The sequence below is a fragment of the Drosophila sulfurigaster genome, chromosome X (assembly GCF_023558435.1).
Source record: "Drosophila sulfurigaster albostrigata strain 15112-1811.04 chromosome X, ASM2355843v2, whole genome shotgun sequence".
NCBI lineage: Eukaryota > Metazoa > Arthropoda > Insecta > Diptera > Drosophilidae > Drosophila > Drosophila sulfurigaster.
Window position 1 is genome coordinate 25358368 of NC_084885.1, and position 22334 is coordinate 25380701.

The 22334-nt window shown below is 32.4% G+C and overlaps 1 protein-coding gene across 5 annotated transcripts in view; it reads left to right on the top strand.

Annotated features, from left to right (window-relative positions):
• Nucleotides 1-217: 217 nt before the first annotated feature.
• The window catches only part of LOC133847848 (ELAV-like protein 1), a 42656-nt gene continuing 20539 nt past the window's right edge, over nt 218-22334 (top strand). For 2 of the 5 annotated variants that reach the window (XM_062283107.1, XM_062283110.1), the window contains exons 1-2: nt 218-538; nt 1994-3147. The gene's annotated coding sequence lies outside the window, so the exon portion shown is untranslated. The remainder of the gene's footprint in view (nt 539-1993; nt 3148-22334) is intronic. The other 3 variants (XM_062283111.1, XM_062283112.1, XM_062283108.1) reach the window with 2 other exon arrangements.

Genomic DNA, 22334 nt, shown 5'->3' on the forward strand with positions numbered 1-22334 from the left:
TTGGTGGGCGAGCGTCGCTCTCTCTCTCAATCAGTACGAGTCAAGCAGTCTTCGGCGTATCCAGCAAACGCGGTTCTTTTTTAAGCGCGTTTTGTATTATTCTACTCATATAATTTATCATTTGCGTCGCTGTATGATTTCTCCTTGTTTTCGTAGTACACAGCAACAAACAACAACAACAAACAACAACAACAACTAACTGCAACAACTAACAGCTAACGATAACAACAACAACAACAACAAGCAACAACAGCAAATGCAACAAAAGTAGCAGCAAAACAAAAACAAAAACAAAACAACTAACAACAACAAAACAGACTCAGACTTAAACTGAAAGCAAAACTATTGCATTGAATATTTGAATATACCGTTAGTTCGAGTCTATTCAAAACTGAGCTCAGCGAGAGAGAGAGAGAGAGAGAGAGACAGAGAGAGAGAGAGAGAGAGACAGAGACAGAGTGTGTGAGCCGGTGTTCTTCTTCTCCTACTCTTTATCTTCGTCATCGTCTTCATCATCATCATCGTCGTCGCCACCTCAGTACGTCCCAAAAAAAAAAATAAAATCGAGGAAATAATAAAATTTCAATTCAGTTCAACTTTTATTTTCATTGTTTTTTTGTGTGTGCAAAATGCCATTATAATATTATAGAAATTGCGTATACTTGATATTTGTATATAAGCGACCAAAATCATATATAAAATCATATATTCTAAAAGGATTTTAATTTTCAAAAAAAATCTACATAATTATCAAAATATCAATTACGTATACTTGATGTTCGAATTCATGTCAATATTTAATCTTACTCAATTTTCAAAATTGCACTAAAAAAATTTAGAGTTAAGCAGCATTCAGTTGCCACAATTCTACATAGATTTGAATTTTGAAAAATTCTTCACAATTATCAGAGTACCCAATACGTATACTTGATATTTTAACTCATTAAAATTTTAAAATTTCGAAATAAAATCATGTACTTAATCAGCATTAAATTGCCACAATTCTACATAATTTATACACAATTATCAGAGTACCCAATGCGTATACTTGATATTCGAATAGAAGCGTTTTTTGACTTATTCAATTCTCGAATAAATTCATATATTTACAATTTGTAGAAAATTTACACAATTCTCCAAAGATTTTTATTTTGAAAATTTCTACAGAATATTCAGAATTTCAGAGCACGAAATACGTATACTTGATATTTGAATTGAAGCGTTTACTTGATTTTATTTAATTTCAACGTTTTGCGAATATTCTACAATAGAATATTTATATCATTTGGTTTTAATTAACACTAACACTAACACTAATATTATTACTAAAACCTTCAGCTATTACAATATAATAATTTCCTGCCAATTGCAACAATTTTAGTGGGCTACAAAGTTTGATTTTGTAACTTTCAGTTATGATCTTATATCTATTTTATTAAATATATATGTATATATTTTTTCATTAACTTTGTATGCTGCTACTTTGTGTAAATATCTTAGATTACTTAGATACAAAATTCAGAGACTTTCATTAAAGATTTTATATGTTAATCATATTTTATATATTAAAAAATTTTATATATTAAAAAATTCGGAAATTTATATTAAACATTTTATTTATTATTTGGATAATAAATTAAGAGACTTTCATTAATCATTTTATTTATGATTAAACAATTTTTAGCATTTTAATTGTATAGTCGATAAAAAATTTAAAGAATGATAAGATTAATTTAGAACCTACATATTTCAAAAAATTAAAAAAAAAATATATGTATATAACATTTTCTTGCATAAAAATATATTATGTATATATAATATATAAATATAATTTGTAGTGAATATAGAATAATTTTTTTGTAAGAAAATGACACTTTAATTATTATCGCCAAATCTAGTCTGAAAAATATTGCACTTCAGTTTCCTACTTTTCAAATTTAAGCTCAATAAAATAAAAACAAAAATGTTAACTGTTAATTTTATGTCATTTCAGGTAACTGAGCGTCTTTAAACGGAAGCAGAGCCAAGGAAAAAGAAATAATAAAATAAGTGGAAGAAAATTCGCGCAAGGTTTTACGCAAAAAAAAAGATCTCCATCAAATTTTCACGGTTACTTTGTGTTTCAATTTTTTCAAAGTGAACAACTAATTAAAAAAAAGAGCGAAGAAGTAAAAAAGTGAAGCATAAAGCGTAAAGCGTAAAAGAAAAGCAATTTCAAGTGTGAAAATCGAAAATAAAAAATCGCGTGATTTTTGTCAACACATTGTTTTGTTTTTTATTTGTTATTTTTTTGGCGACTAAAAAGTGTTTGTACGATCTAAAAAAGATCTATATATAAGCGAAAAATCAACGGGTTGTTTCTCTTCAATGCTCAAGGTTTTGAGTGGCGAAATCAAAGGCGATTTGCTAGCGATTTGATAGCGAAAGAGAGAGCGAAAGAGAGAGAGAGAGACGATAAACCAAAAGGTTTTTTTACAGAATTTATTGGGCGTTACGAATTTGGGGTTAACGCACTAAGAAACAAAGGTTCGGGAATAAGTAAGAAAAAGAAAAACTCCAAAAAAATAAATATTATAATAATAAACGTTAGACAAGTGTTTTTTCTATTATATACATATATACATATATAATATAATACGAGTACGAGACGAGTGAAGAATATATATGCAAATATATATATTTACATTTCACAAACAAAGACTTGAACTTCTTAAAGAAATTAATATTTATACAAAAGAGATTTAACAAATGAAATAAGAACAAAAGCGAACCAGAAACGGACTTCCAACGATTTCAAAGTACGACGAAATATTTTTTTTAGAATCAACAACTAAAATACTAAACCCGAAATTCCGGTTAACATTAACAACAACAACAACACCAAGCAACAACAACAACAATAGGAACAACAACAAATTTGCCAAAGGAAAAAATTGCATCAAGAAGAATTTACATAAAGCAAAGAGAAAGTGAGATCAACGACAGTTTGAAAGAGCGAGACAGCGAATGAGCAACCGAAAGAGTTCCACATAAAAAGCAAGAGCGAGAGAGAGAGAGTGAGAGCAAGAGCAAGACAGAGCGATCAGCTGCTAAGTGATATTTTATAACACAAAATATCAGTTAAGGACAATTTATAAGGTAAGAAAAGTTCATAATATTTCATTTATATTAAGAGCATTCTTTCAGATATTTTTCAATGAAATATTTTCAGTGATTTATAGAAGATTCGAATTCGAAAAAAGTGCTCAAAGTATATCAAGTATTAGAGAATTATTTCTAATTGCAATTCGAGTTCAAATTCAAATTTTTAACATATGCAAAATACAAAATAATATTTTTAGTGATTTGGAGAAAAGTTCAAAATATTTAAATTATCTTAAGAACATTTTCTCAGACATTGTTAAATTATGAGAATCTTTTCTTTTTCGAATTCAAATTCGATATTTTAAGTGGCAAAGAACTCAAGTTATTTGGGGAAAGAAATGTTAAAAATGTTTAAATAATTTTAAGAGAACTTTTTTTTAACCATTTCGAATTCGAATTCGAAATTTTAACTTGAGAAGCTTTTTCTGTGGGTTTTAAAAAAGTTAAAAATATTTAAATTATAGATCAAATTTGAAAAAATAACAGAGCCTAAAATATTTCAATTACATATAGGAAAATTCTTTCTAATTATTATTCGAATTCGAAATTTTAACACGTACAAAAAAAGACATAATATTTTCAGTGATTTCTGAAAAAGTTCAAAATATTGAAATCATTTTTAAAGAGTAAAATTGAATTGAAAGCAACTAAATACAAGCAACAAAAATACTTCTTTTGCAAAGTTTTAAAACCTACTATTAGCATAAAGGCCTTAGTCGCTTCTACTCATCTAATTGCAATAAGGAATTGTATTCTTTATTACAATAAAAAAAAAAATAATATGCAAACTCTACTGAAAATTATTCGTAATTAAATGAAGAAACTAATCAAACCATTTTTAATAAGGAATTACATTCTGAAAATTGAAATTATTTATTTCAATTACAATTTCAATATGAGACGAATTGAAATGAAATCTCTTAGCTGCCTAGGCTTTAAAAAAGTGCACTAATTTTACATAAGTTAGGTCAACTTTAGTTCCCTTTACATTGAATGAAAAATTATATTTCAATCCCAAAAGCAGCTCGAAATAAATCTGCAAAGAAGTTGGCAACAACTAAATTTTTTGGGACGCATTCCCGGAGGAGCAAAAAAAAAAAAAATCACTAAACCTCAAATGAAAAATTGGAATGGTCTTAAATAATGTTATATTTAATTCAATATTAGGGACATTAGAATTGTTTCGTATTTTTTTGTGTTTTTTTTGGGATCAAATAAAGTTGCATGAAAGAGGCACAAAAGAGTGAAATTACCATATCAAGTGAATAATGTATGATATAATATGCCAGAGTTCCTCTCAAATATGCAATGGAACTTTTTCCCACTCTCCCACTGGGAATAACCATCCACTGGGGGGAAGGGGCGTGGCAGAGGGTTTGAGGCGTTGACAGCACACAAAGGGTTCAAGTGTTGTCAGTCAGCCAGAGTGTTCTCCTCTCTCTCTCACTCTTCTTGTCTGTGTTGTGCTCCCTCTCTCTCTCTCTCTCTCTTTTGCATTGTCAAGCTTTTTCACAGTTTTCATGTCTGTTGCACACGTCGAGAAAGAGAAAGAGAAAGAGAGAGAGAGAGATAGAGAGAGAGAGGGAGAACTTCCCATATTTACACTTCAACTCATTCAGAAAGCAATTTATGCATTAATTGTAATCGTTGATTGCATTGTTGTTGTCCTCAAATGATAATCACGTTGTTGTGGCTGCTCTTGCATGCTAATAATCACGTTGTCCTTGCGTAGCGACGACAAAATCGACGACAATCAGACAATGCAATTTGATCGATTTTTAAATTGTTGCCCATTACATTGAGAAAGCATTGAATGCCCGCTACGCTATTTACTACAACGATTATCAATACTCTTGTCCCCTCCTCTCCCTCTCCCTCTCCCTCTCCACGCTCCCCATCCCATTGTATTCAGACACGATTTGACCATTAGCAAATGAATTTGTGATGGTTAAGCGAAATTCGCCAGCAACAAAACTTTCTCTGTTTGGCATATTAATATACTGTTACTTTCAAAATATACTATGATATATATTTTTTTGTTGAACAAATATACCAAATTAATATATATATAAAAATACTAAAATATATTGGTATATTGATATACTAACCAAATGAATTTGTGATGGACAAACGAAATTCACCAGCAACAACACTTTCGCTATAGTGGTATATGGTATATTAATATACTAAAATGGTATATTAATAGTACATAAATATGAAAATATACCGAAAATAGATACAAAAAATACTAAAATATTACGAAAATTAAAATTGGTATATTGATTTCAGAATTACCAAATGAATTTGCATCAACAACATTTTCTCTGTTTGGTATATTAGTATACTGTTTCATTCAAAATATACCATTGAGTACTAAATGCACTATACCAGCTCACTGTTTAAAAATAAAATATACCAAATTAACATTTCGAAAAAGAGACTCAAATATACTGAAGGATACAATTGGTATATTGTTAAACTACGCGGCAGACACAATTTAAGTATTGGCAAATGAATTTGTGATGGCCTGACGAAATTAACCATGAACATGTGTTTGGTATATTAATATACTTTTTCATTCAAAATATACCATTGAGTAAGTAATATACTTTATTGGCTACCGTTGTCTTAAAATAAAATATACCAAATGAAAATATCGAAAAATACTAAAAAAAATACCGAATGTTACATTTGGTAGATTAATATACTATTCGACAGACACAATTTAAGCACTGGAAAATGAATTTGTGATGGCCACACGAAATTAGCCATGAACAACACTTTCTCTGTTTGGTATATTAATATACTGTTACATTCGAAATATACCAAATTTACAAAATTCACTACATATACCAAATTATTTATGAAATTTTGAAATATTTCTACAACTCTTTCCAATTCCATTTCTACACATTTGTATACAAACAAATATGCTCCACAAATAATTAATTAAAATTGAAATTGCAGCATTTGCTTTGAATTGCGATAAATTGCATTAATAATTGGTTTCCAAACACGAATAGAGACTAGAAATAACTGTATGTATATAGACAAACAATTATAACATCAACAGCAACAACAATAGCAGCAACAATAACTATGTGCACAACATTTGAGCGGACAACGCCTAAAAGCAGGCAACAAATAAAACATCATGCATATTTTATCAAAAGAAATCAGAAGGTGGAGCAGGAAGAGGAAGAGTTGCAAGGTGGCTGTCGCCCACCTCCACCTCCAGGGGCGTGGCACTTATGTAAAATTCCTCGCTTAGCGTTCGTTCATTGCTGGCCATTGCCAAAGTCAAAACGGACACAAAACATCACACAAAATCAATTATTTAAATGCAACTTTGCCAAAGTTCAGAGTTCGATGCAGTGCTGCAAAAATGCTCCTGGACATTCTCGACCACTCAACCCCAACACACACACACACACACACACACACACAAGTACCAATACACACAGCAACACACACACACTCACATGCACAGATGCATTTTCATCAAATTAAAATGCAATGAAATGAGATTTGCGTCTGGGATGGCATTATACAATCTCTGGCTGCATCTATCTACCATATATATGCCTATATAGAAATATATATACTCGTATAAATATACATGTATATGTGTGTACATATGTACATACATATATACGTGCATATACGATGTGATATAATGCCTTGCTCTTCCCACATTTTGGCTGCCTTCGTTGCTCGTTGCAGCATCCAAGATATCTACCCAAAAAAAAAAAACACACACACACACACACAAAATAAAACAACTGCACGAAACGAAGTTGCAGCTTTCTATGTGTGTGTGTGTGTGTGTTAGTTGTAAAGCTAAGCAGATACACACAGTGAGAGCTTGCAGTTTGCTTCTTGTGGCCAACTCAGCTCGAGAGAAGAACAAACAATAAAGCTACAGTCGAGTTTGCTCGACTGAGGGATACTCGCTGAGCGGTATTATTCTTCAAATTTACCCAATTGATATACTGGTAAAATACTAAAATATACCAAGTACAATATTTAATGTATTGATATATAGTATTATGATGTCAATGAAATATACCAACTTAATGTATCGAAGATATACTAAAATATGCATTTATACATTCAAAATATACCACAGAGTACGTTTTCAATAAAATATACCATATTAATATACTGAGAATGTATTGAAATATACATAAATGTATATTTAGTATATCGATATGCTACTATATTCAAAATATACCATAGAGTACATGTTATCGCATTTGCAATAACATATACCAAATTTATGTTTCAAAAATACTAAAATATACCAAAATGCAAAAAATGAAATATCGATATTTTCAATATAGCACGGAGTACAAAATATACTATACCTTATCCGTTTTCAATAAAGTATGCCAAATTAGTATATTGAAAAAATACTAAAATATACCACGGACTACAATTGGTATATCAATATACTACTACATTCAAAATAAACCATAAATATACCATACTTGTTATCTATTTTCTATAAAAGATACCAACTTAATATACCAAAATTATATTGAAAATATACATAAATGTATATTTGGTATATCGATATACTACTATATTCAAAATATACCATAGAGTACAAAATATACCAAACTTGCTATATGTTTTCTATAAAATATACCAAATTAATATACCGAAATTATATTGAAAATATACCTCAAAGGTATATCGATGTATTGCTACATTCAAAATATACTATAGATCATATGTAGTATATCATCTCGACTGTTGACGCTGAACAAGAATTTATATACATTATGGGGTTAAAGAAGTCTCCTTCTGCCTTTTAAAGGCTTATAATACCCTTCTACCGCATCGGTAGTGGGTATAAAAAGCTGCTGCCTACAGCAGAACAACTATAAAAACTACGATAACAAGACCAGCTCCACACATTAACAACTTTCCATCCAGCTGCTGCTGCTGCTGCTGCTGTTGGCAAAAATAATGTAGTTTTTGTGAAAGTTGCCACCAGGTGAAGTCGTTAAAAAGATACAAATGTTCGACACGAGATACTTGCGCAACTTACATATACAGTATATATATACAATATAGTATACAGCATACATCGTATATAGCAGCTTTATAGCGCAAAACTTTACAAATTTGCCTAATAAATATTTTACTATCGTTTTTGGGCAAACACCAAAAGATACACGAAAAGTTTGCGTTGTCACAATTTGACTATAATTTCAATGGCATTTAAAACAATGGATCTTTGGTGTTTGTTGCCAAAAAAGTGTTTGCTGCATAAATATATATTTTGTGTGCTGAATAGTAAAAACTAAATCAAAATTTAAAGATATGTATGGAATTGAAATCAGATTCCAGTCCTTTAATTATCGATTCGGAAAATGTTTTGAGCTTGCAAAAGCAAACAAACATCTTTGTCAATGATATATTTTGAACGTTAAAGTATATCAATAAACTAAATACAATATTTGGTATATTTTACAATATACCATAGAGTACAAAATATACTATACTCTCTCTCATTTATAAAAAAATACTAACATATACGGAAGGCATTGATTGATATATAAATATACTTTTAAAAAAAATACCATATACAAATATACAAAATACAAAATATACCAAATTCGTTATCAACTTTTTTTTTAAATAAAATACATCAACTTAAACTACCGAAAATATATTGAATATACCAACATATATGGTTGGTATGTCAATATATTGCTATATTCAAGATAATACATTTAAATATAGATAAATGCATATCTGGTATAACAATACACTGCGATATATCTATACTCAAAAGTATCTTAAGTATACTACAATATCGAAAAGTATCTTTTGACTGTTTTACAAGTGCCAAGCAATTGTGTGGCCAAAAGTGTATTGTTTACTATCTAACATCGTGATTACAAAATCTCATGAGAAATGTATTTGCTCTGCAATCTTTTCGATTTGCAGCTTGAGGATTTGTTTGACTTTAGTTGCTATAGATACTATATACTTGGTTTAGTTCAATCGATGGCTGCAAAAGCACTCTAATTAGAAATATATTATACATTCTTCTAGACCTCTAATTAGTTGATTGAATAATTCATCAACGCGAAAGGCAAAAGTCAGTTTCTCTCAGTGCAGTGTTCGTTGTTTTCCATTGTGCATTCAAGTATCTATGTGTGTGTGTGTGTCTATGTGTGTGTGTGTAATTTCGAGCAAACTTTCATTCAACTTGAGATGAATTTTCCACGCTGCGCAAATGAAGATTTCTGCTCGAGAACTTATTGCAGGCCACAAAAGCAATTGGGTGGTTGCTTTGCCTGCTCTTTCTCTTTCTCTCTGTCTCCCTCCCCATCTCTTTTGGGCTCAGTGAAAATTCTATTATGAAGTTTTTCCCTCTGCACTGCTGTTAACAAGAATGCGCCGAGCAAACAGAATTAAGCTTCATCATAAGAAATTGAATTTCAAAAGAGTTATTTCATATTTTTTTTTCGTCTTTTCTTTTTCTGGCTATTGTTCTACGACTTTTTTTTATTGTGGCTGCTGCTTTTCTGACTCTTGAGATACATTTTGTTCTTACAGATCTTTGACTTTCCAAGCATTTGTTTACGTTTTTTTTCGATTTTTTTTGTGTTCACTTTTTATCATCGCCTTCGCCTTCGCCCTCGCATTTGCCCATTTGGCCATTTCTCATTTCCTATTTGGCATTTCCGCATTTCCACATTGCCACATTTCCACATTTCCACAGAGCGTTCTCCTTTTATGCTTCGGCTCATAAGCAAGTTAGCTTGTGCCTCACTTATTTTCTGTTCTGTTGCTTTTCTCCTTCCATTCAAACAGGAACAATGCTTCGCTTGGGTCGCATTTAATGAGTTTCTCTTGAGCGTTTTTGAGCCAACTTAATTTCATTTCACTTGCATTTCATTTCAGCTAAAGCACTTACTCTTCCTCATCAGCTCTTCCTCTCTCTCTCTCTCTCTCTCTTGCTGTCTCTCTCTCTCTCTCTCTTGCTGTCTCTGCTTGACTTTCTTAGTTAGTCTTAAGCTTAGTGCTCTACTTCAACTAGCGAAATAATCCTATTGCTGCCAGATTCTCTTGTTTTATCTATTCAGCTTACATAAAAATTTAGATAGAAAACTTGCAGTTTTCTTGGACAATTTTTTGTTATTTTCAGCAGCATCTTCATAATTCATATTTTCCATGTATTTTTGAACATTTTTGTGTATATTGTAGTAATACAATTTAAAATGCTTCTCCATTAAATTTTTTTTTGTTATTTTCAAGGGATTTATATAATAAGTACGAAAAAAATGCCTAAACTTTTGACAATCTGGTATATTTTGCACTCGGTGGTATATTTTGAATGTAGTACTTGGTATAATTTTAATATTCTTGCGGTATATGAAATCAGTATATTTTTGTATTTTATAGTATATTGATTTGATGTGTTTACTTTATCAATATATCAAATATACCGTTTGGTGCATTTTTAGTATTTTTTGTGGTATATTAATTCAGTATATTATTGTATTTTACAGTATATTGATTTTATGTGTTTACTTTATCAATATATTAACAATACCGTTTGGTGCATTTTCAGTATTTTTGTGGTATATTAGAGTACACTCGATTGTGCAAAGTATTTGCAGCTAGAAATTGGATTCGAGAGAATTCGTTGTGATTTGATGTGTCGATTTATGTGGATAAACAAACGAAATGAATTTAGGCACATGCAACGTGCATGTGAATATACAATTAGTGCTCACTGTGAGCGCATATTGAAATCCATTCAAATCCCCATGGAGCAATTTGATTTGTTTTATGTTGTTTCGAGGGCGAAAATGTGTTTATTTATTTCAACGAAACACACACAAATATTTTTGGCGCTGTGATTTAGCCAAAAGTGATAGAGGGAGAGAGAGAGAAAGAGAAAGTAAAAGAGAGAGGGAAAAATAGAAGAGCAAAAGAATGCAAAATTTTTGCTGCAATAGTTGAGGCTACTATAATTAAGTTTTGCTTTTGATTGCATTTGGGATTTGGCATATTTTGAATGCAAAAGACAAAAAAGACTTTTCTCCTCTTCGATATTGCATTTCGTTTCAGTAACTCCGGCATTTTGTCGGCACTTTCGGCAAATTTGGGGTTTCCTCTTTGAAGTTCGGCTTTTTCTATTTTTTTTTTTTTTTTTGGCAACAAACGAAAATCAATATGACGCATGCGCTTGCCCCCCTCATAACAAGCAAGGACAGAAAGGACATGTTGTATGGGTGTGTTCCTGCCACACACACACACACACACACACACATACACTCACATAGTAGAAGATACAACAACTTGAATATGGATAGCTGCTGCAATCCTTTTAGTTCCTTTCCTTTCGATTTGCAATTAAAAAGCTCGTTTACTAAATTCAATTACAGGCTTCTTTACTCGATACTAATTTCCAGCTTGGACATTATGAATGCGTTAACACCTTCAACGTGTTAACGTGTTTCATACACCTACCAATTATCTATTGATCAAGTGACTTTTAATTGCTTAAGTGCGGCATTTATGACATGGCGATTGAAGCGTGATTAAACTAATATTTAAAGAGAGAGTTTAAATATAATAGAATACGGAATTCATAATAAAAATAATCAAAAATTGTAGTAAAATAGAATACAGAATTTGTATGTTTGTTGCATTTCATAAATAAAAAGAAATAATCGTATATTTTACATACGTTGCAAAGCAAAAGTTTCTTTATTCTGCCAATCAACGCTATAAAATAAAAATAATTGTTTACATTGAAATTTAAAACATGAAATTCTTGTTTATTTTAAAGAAACGTGACTAATAGCTAATAATAAACTACTAACTAAAATTATGAAAAGTGAGGGTATCAAAAAGTATTGTTAATATGTAAATGATAATTATGCAGTTAAATTGTGTAAAGTTTCTGTACAAATTAAACCAATCTTTGGTATAGTAATAAATTATAAATCATTAATTCAATAGTATTATTTTGTAGGAGCATTTTCAACTCAAATATTTTACTAAATTTCTCCATATAAGCTGATAGTCGTAAAGCAATAATAAAACCAGATAGAAAGTTACAGCCGAATAAGGGCAACATTGTGTGTTTTTATTTGAAATAAATACCAAATTAATGCACCAAAATAATACTAAAATATACCAAAGGTTATATTTGGTATATTTATATACTATTCCATTAGACTACTATTACCATAGAGTACAAAATATACTATTGTCGCTACCCGCTTCTATAAAATATAGCAAAAAAATACTAAAATATAGCAACGGTTATATCGATATGCTACTGAGTTCAAAATATATTATGAAGCACAAAATATGTTATACTCGCAACTCAATAAATATATCGAAAAAGTACTGAAATATACCGAAATGTACAAATACACTATACTCTATTGGAAATATGTACCAAATTAATGCACCAAAATAATACTTTTACGTTCGATATATACCATAGAGTACAAAATATACTATTCAAACTACTTGCTTTCTTTAAAATATACCAACAAATACTAAAGTTTAGCAAGGATTATATTATATATGCTACAACGTTCAAAATATATTATGAAGCACAAAATATGTTATACTCGCAACTCAATAAATATATACCAAAAACCACTAAAATATATAGCAAAGGTTGTAATTAGTATATTGCGTTCAAATTATACCACCGATAACAAAAAATACTATATTCGCTACCCCATTTTCAATCAATTTACTGAGAAAATGAATAAAAAAGTTATAATTAGTATATAGATATACCACGACGTTTAAAATGTACTGAAGTATACCCAAAATATATAGTTGGTACATCAAAATATACTACATTGGGATCAGAGTTGCCTCCTTCTGCCTATGAGATCGGGAATTAAAGTCTGAAACTTTTCATGTCTCTTGTGTTTCCAAATTGAATTTGATTTTTGCAAAACTTGAACATGGAAAATCTTATGTTAAACAAAGGCAAGAACGGGAACAGAAAACCTGTTTTGAATGCAGCAAATAAACTTTTTGGGTAAACACAAGTTGCACAAGTTGACAGAAAATGTTGCGTTTGAGCACAACTCTAATAAAATGCAATTGAAGTGCACTTCGAAGCAATCAAAAAACAAAAAAGGGTTGAGCTAGCGGGAGGGGAAATCAAACAAAACCAAAAAAGCAAAATAAACTGCAAACAAGTTTAAAAAACAGCCACCAACTGTGCAACAGCAACAACAACAGCAACAACAACAGCAACAACCCAAACCACCCAACGAGAATAGAAAAATTAAAAAAACAAGGAAAATAGAAATTCAGACGCTGCTGACTCTGACACGGACTCGAATTCAGGAACGTCAGGGACCAGGGAACTGACAACTTTCATTACCTGCGCAGCACAGCAGCAACAGCAACACAGCACAGCAGCAACACATCACAGCACAGCAGCAACCACTGGACAGCAGCGTTCTAAAGTGCAGCGCTCACAAAGTTTTGAGAGATGTGAGACGCGCGACCACCACCAAAAAATATATAAAAAGCAGCCAGGCAGTGAGAAGAAGACAGAGAAGGAGAAGGAGATGGAGAAGAAGAAGATGGAGGTGGAGAAGGAGAAGGAGCAACCACATGCAAATCCATATGGCCATTAGCCAAGTTGTGGATAGTCTGAGAGGACCTTTGGCCAGGCGCTTGCGGGGAGGCGACGCAGCGGCGCTTTGTGGCAGCTGTAAAGCCGCATCGAAGTTGCGTTTTTTTTCTGTGTTTTTCTGTGTTGCCATACCCGGCAGTCAGCGCTGTTAAAGGGTATACTCAGTCGAATCAAATTTTAGAGCAATATTAATTTAATGCTCATTTAATGTGCTCAACTGTGAGATACCCGATAAACATTTTCAGTAAAAGTGAAAATGCTTAAAATATACTAAATTAATATACCGCAAAAATACTGACACAGTAATACATTCAAAATATACCATAGACTGAAAAATATACCAGATTGTCATTCAAAGCAACTAAGACTCGATTATTGTAGACGTTTTTTGCTATAGAAAATTACTTCTTTAACAATTTCTACAATTTTTATCTGATTGCAACAAAGTTTTCAGGAATCACAAAAGTTAGAGTCTCAAAGAAATTATAATGCATCGGAAAAGTTCAATAAAGACAAAATTTGGTAGAACTTTGATGAAGTATTATGCAGTATTATGTCTACCATAAACTCAAATACAAACAAGTAAGAAAGCTACAGTCGAGTGTACTCGACTGTGAGATACCCGCTACCCATTTTGAATAAAAGAAACATATTTTGCGGTATTTTCTCAAAATATACCGAATATACTGCAAAAATACTAAAAATATACCAAATGGTATATTTGGTATATCGACATAGTACCGCATTCAAAATATACCATAGACGGCACAATATACCAGATTGTCAGCCAAAGCTACTCAGACCCTAGTAAGTAAGCGTTTTTGCCCATACAAAAGTATTTTTTTAATAACTTCCACAATTTTTATCTGATCGCAACCAAATTTTCAGGAATCATAACTACTATAGTAAATATTGTATATACCAAAACGTTCAACCATAATATTTCTAATTAGGAAAAAATGTTATAGAACTTTTGCTTACCACAATATAATATAATTGGTTTTAGTTGCAGTTAAGTGCAATATTTGTTTGTCGAAGTTGTAATGTAAATAAGACCGAGCAACGTAACAACGTTCAACAATAAAATGTGCAATAACGAAACAATTTTTGTTTAGCCACCAACAATGTTAATAATTTGAATTAGTTTAAAATGCACTTAAGTGCATATTTGACTATGTAAAGTTTGAAAATGAAATTAATAGTTAGTTAAGTATCAAATCAACGTCCAACAATGAAATTTACAATTAGGGAACAAATTTTCAGAACTTTTGTGTAGCATAAAATAAGGTCGTAATTGGTTTTAGTTGCTGTTAAGTGCACTTTTTCAATTAAGAAACAATTTTATAGAGCTTTGATGGAGTATTATGACGATAACTGTGCATAGAAGAAAATTGTATAAATTCAAATATGAAAAATAATTGCATTAATATCAAATTGTAGAAAATGTTGAAAGTTTGAAAATGCACTTAAGTGCAAATGAAAATGAAATGAATAGTTATCGGGTATTTCGCAGTCGTTGCAAACGTCGAACGTAACTTGATTACATGCTGTTTTGCTGCTGCGTTTTCTATAAACATCAAAAATGTATAAACTGACAACAGCAACAACAACAACAACAAGAACAACAACAACAATGGCAGCGAAAAATTCAAAATTCAAGCACCACTCCAAAGCGCTGAGCGCACGATAATTGAAATGGACAGCATCCGGTTGCAGTAGCAGCAGCATCACTTTAGGGGAAAAGGGGAAGGTCGTGGGAAGGGGGAGGGGAAGGGGTAGGGGTAGGGGAAGGTGCACGGTTGATGGTCGATGGTCCATGGTGGACGGTCTAGGAGCAGTTATTCTTTTTTTGTTTTAGAAATGACGTATGCCATGTAACTCTGTATATATATAGAGAGGGAGAGAGCGAGAGAGAGAGAGAGCGAGAGAGAGAGAGAGCGAGAGTGGTACATTGTCTGGACAAACTTGGGAGCGGGTTATACATAACCTCAACAAAGAAAACAACTGCACGAACCAGAAAAAAAAAAAATAAACCAGAAAACAGAAACGCGAAAACGAGAAAAACGTGCATTGGGGGAGAAGAAGAAGAAGGAGAAAAACTGCAGCCTGTCGGCGAAACTTTTGCAACCCTAGTCGACAAAAAAAAAAAAATACACGCACAAAAATTGTTTAAAGTAATCCCTCCGGCAAAACCTTTATCAGGCAGGCGACTGGCTTCAGCTTCAGCCTCAGTCTCATCCTCAACCATCATGATTCGCTTTGCTGCTTTCCATTTTCAAAAATTTCTTCATTTCCATCAAAGCAAGAACGAAAAACATTTTACAAACAAAAGGACGAAAAACTGCAACGAATCGCAAGAACTTTACAGTCCAATACTTTTTGTAAAATAGTACCTATAGTAATCTCTTAAAATTCCCTAAATAATTTAAGAGTTTTACAACCCTTTTTGGGATAACTAGAAAAGATGCTTTGATTGGAAATTATGCATCCTAAGCTGCTTTGCAAACAAGAGTGTAAAAGACTTTTCAAAAACATTATAAAAGACTTTTATAAACGCTTACTATATGAAATATCAAATGGAATTCTTATCATTAATATTTGAAAAAAAAGAAATACTGAAATAAATGAAAAATTAAAAAAAAAAAGAATAAAAACTTGTTATCATCAACTTTAATCTTGTTTTCTATGAATTGAAAACTTCAGCTATATAGTTGATTATTTCCAAGGACTGGAATATAATATATGGTATTTTTCTCACTCTATGGTACATTTTGAATGTAGTACTATATCAATATACCAAAAATAGCCCCTGGCATATTTTAGTATTTTTGGTATATTCATTCGGTATATATTCAATATTTGTACAGAATATTAATTTGATATGTTTACTTTATCAATGTACCGAATATCATCTTTAATGTATTTCTGGTATTTTTACAGTATATTAATTTGATATCTTTATCAATATACCAAATATAACTTTTAGTGTACTTTTAGTATTTTTGAGATATATTTAGTATATTTTTAGAATAATACCGCACTCTTTTGCTTTTACTCAAAATGTATATCGGGGTATCTGAGAGTCGAGTACACTCGACTGTTGCTTTTGTTACTTGTTTTGTATTAATTAGCACTCTATAATGTCATTGAAATATAATTTTGTAATATAATTGGCAACAAGCAAAACTCATTAATTCATTTTGCATTTGAATAATAATCAACAATTTGTTCTTAAGCATTCCTTTTACAATTTGCAAGCTTAAAATTTTGCTGCAACTTGTTATTGAGACTTTTGCAACTCTTTTGAAAAGTAATTTGCTTTGCAAGTATTTTTGCATTATTTGCTTCATTGCTTCTCGTTTTCCGGTAAAGAATCTTTCGAAAACTGCAGCTGAAGCTTCTTTGTTTGGCATTCAAATAAATAAACAAAGTGATGCTCATTATGAGCATCTTCGTTGCTTCTTCTTCATTCTACATTCTACATCTCATCATCATCATTGTCGTCGTCATCATTATTATCGGCTGTTGTTTTCATTTAAATTTTCTCTTTTGAGCAAAACGAAGGGAAAGAAACCAAAGTTGCCAAGTGCTAAACAATTAATTAGAAAAGTTTTGCTGCTGTTTTTTTTTTCTTTCTTTTTTCGTGCCTTTCTTTTCTTTTTTGGCCATTGGCCGACTTGACTCGACTTCAAAAGCAATTTTCAACTTGGCAAATAACATCAACTGACGCCCGCTGCCAAGAAATGTTACGCCAAACGCAACAATTGAAAATGAAAATGTATTTTCTTTTTTCCAGCCGTCAAGTTAATAGAACTTGGTAATTCGTAGAAAAGACAAAGACACACCTCATAGTAAATACGCTGCAAGAATTGCAACATTTTATAGCATACTTTGCAGCGTTTCCTAAGAAAGAAAGATAGTTGAGTGTGCTCGACTGTGAGATACCTTTTATCGAAAAACAGTGCGGTATTTATATTAAAATATACCAAATAAATATAACACAAAAATACTAAAAATTTACTAAAGGCCATATTTGGTACATTGGTGTTTTACGACTTTTGAAATATACATTACTTGTACCGAACATACTAAAAATATACTGTACACCCTATTTGGTATATCAATGAACGAATGAATGATGTTTGAAATATACCATAGAGGTAAAAATATACCAGATTGACAGCCAAAAATACTTTTAAACAATTTAAAAAAATAAAAAACATTTAAATTTCATATTTGTTACTAGTAAGTACAAATTTCTTCAGTCTCTCTCGCTCTCGAAGATTACAGAGTATTCGAGGTTGAAATGCGGTTAGAACGCGTTGCTATAAAATGTTTTTATGCGAGTGCTTAAAACTGACCGCAGATAAACTTTGCTACATTGTATTCTAAATGGTCAAAATAATTACTTCATTAAATGTATATTAACATCTTTATGAGTTGCCTCAAAGAAGGCAAAAATTTGGGGTGTGACAGAAAAGTTGTTTTGTAATATGCAAAAAGTTGAATATGCTTTTCCATATAAATGTTAATTATTTTGTAATATGAAAATATTCATTTTTCTTTTGTTATAATGTAATTATAACAACGATTATAATAACGTTTTATGGATATATTAAAACTATATAAAGTAGTTGCACTCAGTTAGAGAGACTCTAATTTAAAAAGGATTGTATCGAACAATTGATACTTACTGTCAGTGTGCCCAGATGAACATTAGTAGGGTTGCCAGATGTATATCTAACATGTTAAATAGATGTTATAACAATTTTTGAGTCAGAGAAATATTTTATGTGCTTAGAGAAACATATACCTATTGATTCTTACATTTTTTTTAAGTATTCTAACGTAATTTTTCTGTAGATGATTTGTTTTTATAGTATCCCCTATAGTTAGAGGATATGAAAAGCTTATTTAAAGAAAGAATCCAATAATGTATGCGAAACATGATCATAGTTCAAACTGGGTTCAAACTTTCTCCTTAAAGCTCACATTTTACTTAAATTAAATAAAACTATTCGATATGAATGCGCAACTTTTTGGGGGCACGAGGCGTTATGAGATCCCTCTGCTCCCACAAAAAAAGAAATATATACATATAGATATATTGATAGTTGCCCCCTGAAAATGGAACCCATTTAGATGCCGTTATATTTGCGACCCTTCGCGTTGGTTTTTATGCTCCCAAAAACGAGAAAGAGAACGAGAACGGGAGCTGGGAACTGGGAACTGGGAATGTTCAATAAATGTTAATGTGCAATTTGGAGTTTTCCTTTCCTTCAGCTGGCAGGTACAACACACACACACACACACAGAGATACACATATCTACATTCATTTATGAGTGTGTGTGAGTGTTTATATCTGTTGCAATTTATGAAAAAAAAGAGAAAAAGCGCAAAAAACATCAAAACCATTTTATGTGCTAACGAAATAACAAAAGCCGGTTCGCTGTGCGCGTGTGTGCGTGTGTGTGTGTGGGTGTATGGCACACTCACTTACTCACACCCACACATACACACATACATAGACACACCCTGAGCAGCGGCCACGTCGAGAACACATAAAATGCAATGAGGCAACGTTTTTTTCCTTGTTGTTTTGTGTTTTGCGTGTTGTTCACTGTTTGTTGTTGTTGTTGTTGGTGTTGTTGTGCTTTTTGTTGTTGTTGCTGCTGCTGCCGCAAATTCAATTTCCGCACATTGTGCGCAGCTCCCCAAAGCGCAAATTCCCAAAGCACCCACAACTACACACACATACACACACATACACACACACACACATAGGCTCACTTGGCTATCAGAGACATGCGCTTACTCTCCTTTTAGTTTTACTCTCTCGCTTGCTTCCTAGAAAATTTGTGTGAAGCATAGATTGCGCAATCTATCCATGGAAATCAAAACAACGCCCCACAAATACATTTGCACGCTCACACAGACAGCGAGCGCGAGAGCAAAAGAGAGTAAAACACACACACACAGAACGTAGAACATGAATGAATGCGCTAAATATGCAAGCGCAAGAGCGAGAGCGAGAACGAGTGGAAGCATAAAAGTGAATGAGAGAGAGCAGAGCAGAGCACAATGCTGAGAGCAAGAGACTGCGCGCAAAGCAGAGCGAGAGCAGGTGTATGGAGAGAGGGGTTGGAGAGAGGTGGAGGAGGGGGACAAGTTGGCCACCGGCCGGCAACCGAGAGACGAAACACGAAAAGTAGAGCGTGGAGAGAGAAGGGAGGGGGGAGGAGGACACACAAAGTCGGCGCTTGCTGCCCACATTTTGCAAGCTGTGTTTTGGGGACGGGAGGTGGGTAGGCGTGTCGCTAGGTGGGCGGCTGGCTGCAGAGATACAGATGAAGAGAGAGAGGGGGGAAGAGAGGCGGGGAGGTAGTTCGCCTTTATGTTGTACATAGCATTGTGTCAGAGTTCAATATCCTGCATCAGCAGCAGCAGAGCAGTGTCAACTGACAGCAGGTGGCGCTGCTTGACGCTCAGGTGAATGCAGCACGACACCAATAAGTGCGAGCGAGAAAGTTAGCGAGTCAGTGAGAGCGAGAGAGAATGAGAGAACAATATATATGCATACAAGTTCACATATGTGAACAAGGACCTGTTACAAAAGCTTACATAAGCGCCAAAGTGATCGTAAAAAAGCGGAATAAAGACAGCAACTAATTAAGAAAAGAAAGGAAGAGATGACGAAGAAGTAGCTGAAAAAAAGCAAGCAGGAATATCAAAGACAAACAGATAAAACAGTTTATCAATGAAAGGTAGAGTTGTATATTAGAGAGAAAGAGAGAACAACAAACTTTACAAAAAGGAAGCAAAGCTAAGATTTAAGAAATTTACAAATTTGCTTAAATTAAATATATAGCGTATATAGAATTTTTATTTATATAACTTATTTGAATTTCTTTAGTTTCATACGTTTCTAGTTTTCATTCATTCGCTTCTCGTTCTATTTTTACTACATAGAATGAAAGAAAAATTGGGAAACAAAGAAAACTAAAGCAATTTAAATAAATTATATAAATAATAATGCATATGAGAGTAAGATATATTTTACAGACCTATGCAAATTTTTACAACAATACGAGTAAAGAAATTTCTTTGAAATATTATTATGAAGACGATATGATAATCAAATTTAAATCTTAAAAGGAATTTTTGTTTGTTTGGAGTAAAATACCGATAACATAATCATTATAAATACATATTTTCGGCTTATAAAATGCACTAATTATTAGTAACTATACAAATGAAAAGATATAAAAAAAGAAGACAGTTTCAAGAAGGTATATGAAAAAAGGATATTTAAAAAAATATGATGATTATATTTTATTATTGTACAGCAAAAAGTGAAATATAATATAAAGAAAATAAAAACAAAAAGGATTAAGAGTGATGAAAATGAATAAGATGAAGAAATATTTGATCAACTAAAATGCAATTATTATCATAATCTTTGAAATCAATTCAACATCAAAGAACATCGCTCAGTTTTCACTCCATTGCAATCATTTTCAGAGAACGTTTCTGGTCAAGCGATTTGGAGTTGCAGCTAATTAGTCCAACTTGCATAGTTGTCTATATAATTATGATGGTTATCGGGGAACACGAGTTCACCTTTTTTGTCTTTTGGGCGTTTTGATGCCGTCTCATTTGGCAGCGACACGGGGCGCCAACCCTTAACTACTTGCCACATGTGTTCGCTTGTGTGTGTGTGTGTTTGTGTGTGCGTGTGTGTGTGTGTGTGGCACGCTAATGAACGTCGAGGGTTGCTGCGAACAGGCGGCAGGCTTCACTGTACCAGCCTAATGTCCAGGCTGAGAGATGCAAGCGAAATAGAGAGAGAGAGAGAGAGAGACGGTGAGAGAGAGAGAGAGAAAGAGAGTCTGGACCTGGTCCATTGGACTTGGGCTGATTGCTTGGGACGTGCATCAATTTATATCAATTCAATTCAATCGTCTACCTGAATGTTCTATGCAATTGCGAGTGCATTGAACTCGTTGCTAACAAGCTGAGACTGAGAGGGAGAAAGAGTGAGAGAGATAGAGAGAGTGGACAAACAATTGCGAAAAATGGGGCGCTAACTAATTTTCGAACAATGCAAACTATGCAACGCACTTGCCAGAGGCGTCCCAAAGGGGCGAAGTTGGCAACAATGTAAACGAGATGTAAGCAAACAATTGTCGAGAATACCAGTTAAAATTTATTTACACAAGAACTTGCTTATTAAAGAGCAGCAAACGTAACAAGCAGGAGTATATATAAAGTATATAAATTTTTCATCCTTTCATATATATATTTTCATTATTGCCTGACAATATGATATGCTTAGTACTCTTCAATGGAATAGTATATTAATATACTATACCAACTATAGCCTTTGATATTTTAAAGTATATTTTCTGCTTATGAATTTGGTATATTTCGATAATAATACTAGAATGGCATTATAACCTTGTGTCAGCTGGAAAAGTAACAAGCAGAAGTATATATACAGCATATATATTCATGACTATCTGATGTTACAGTATATTA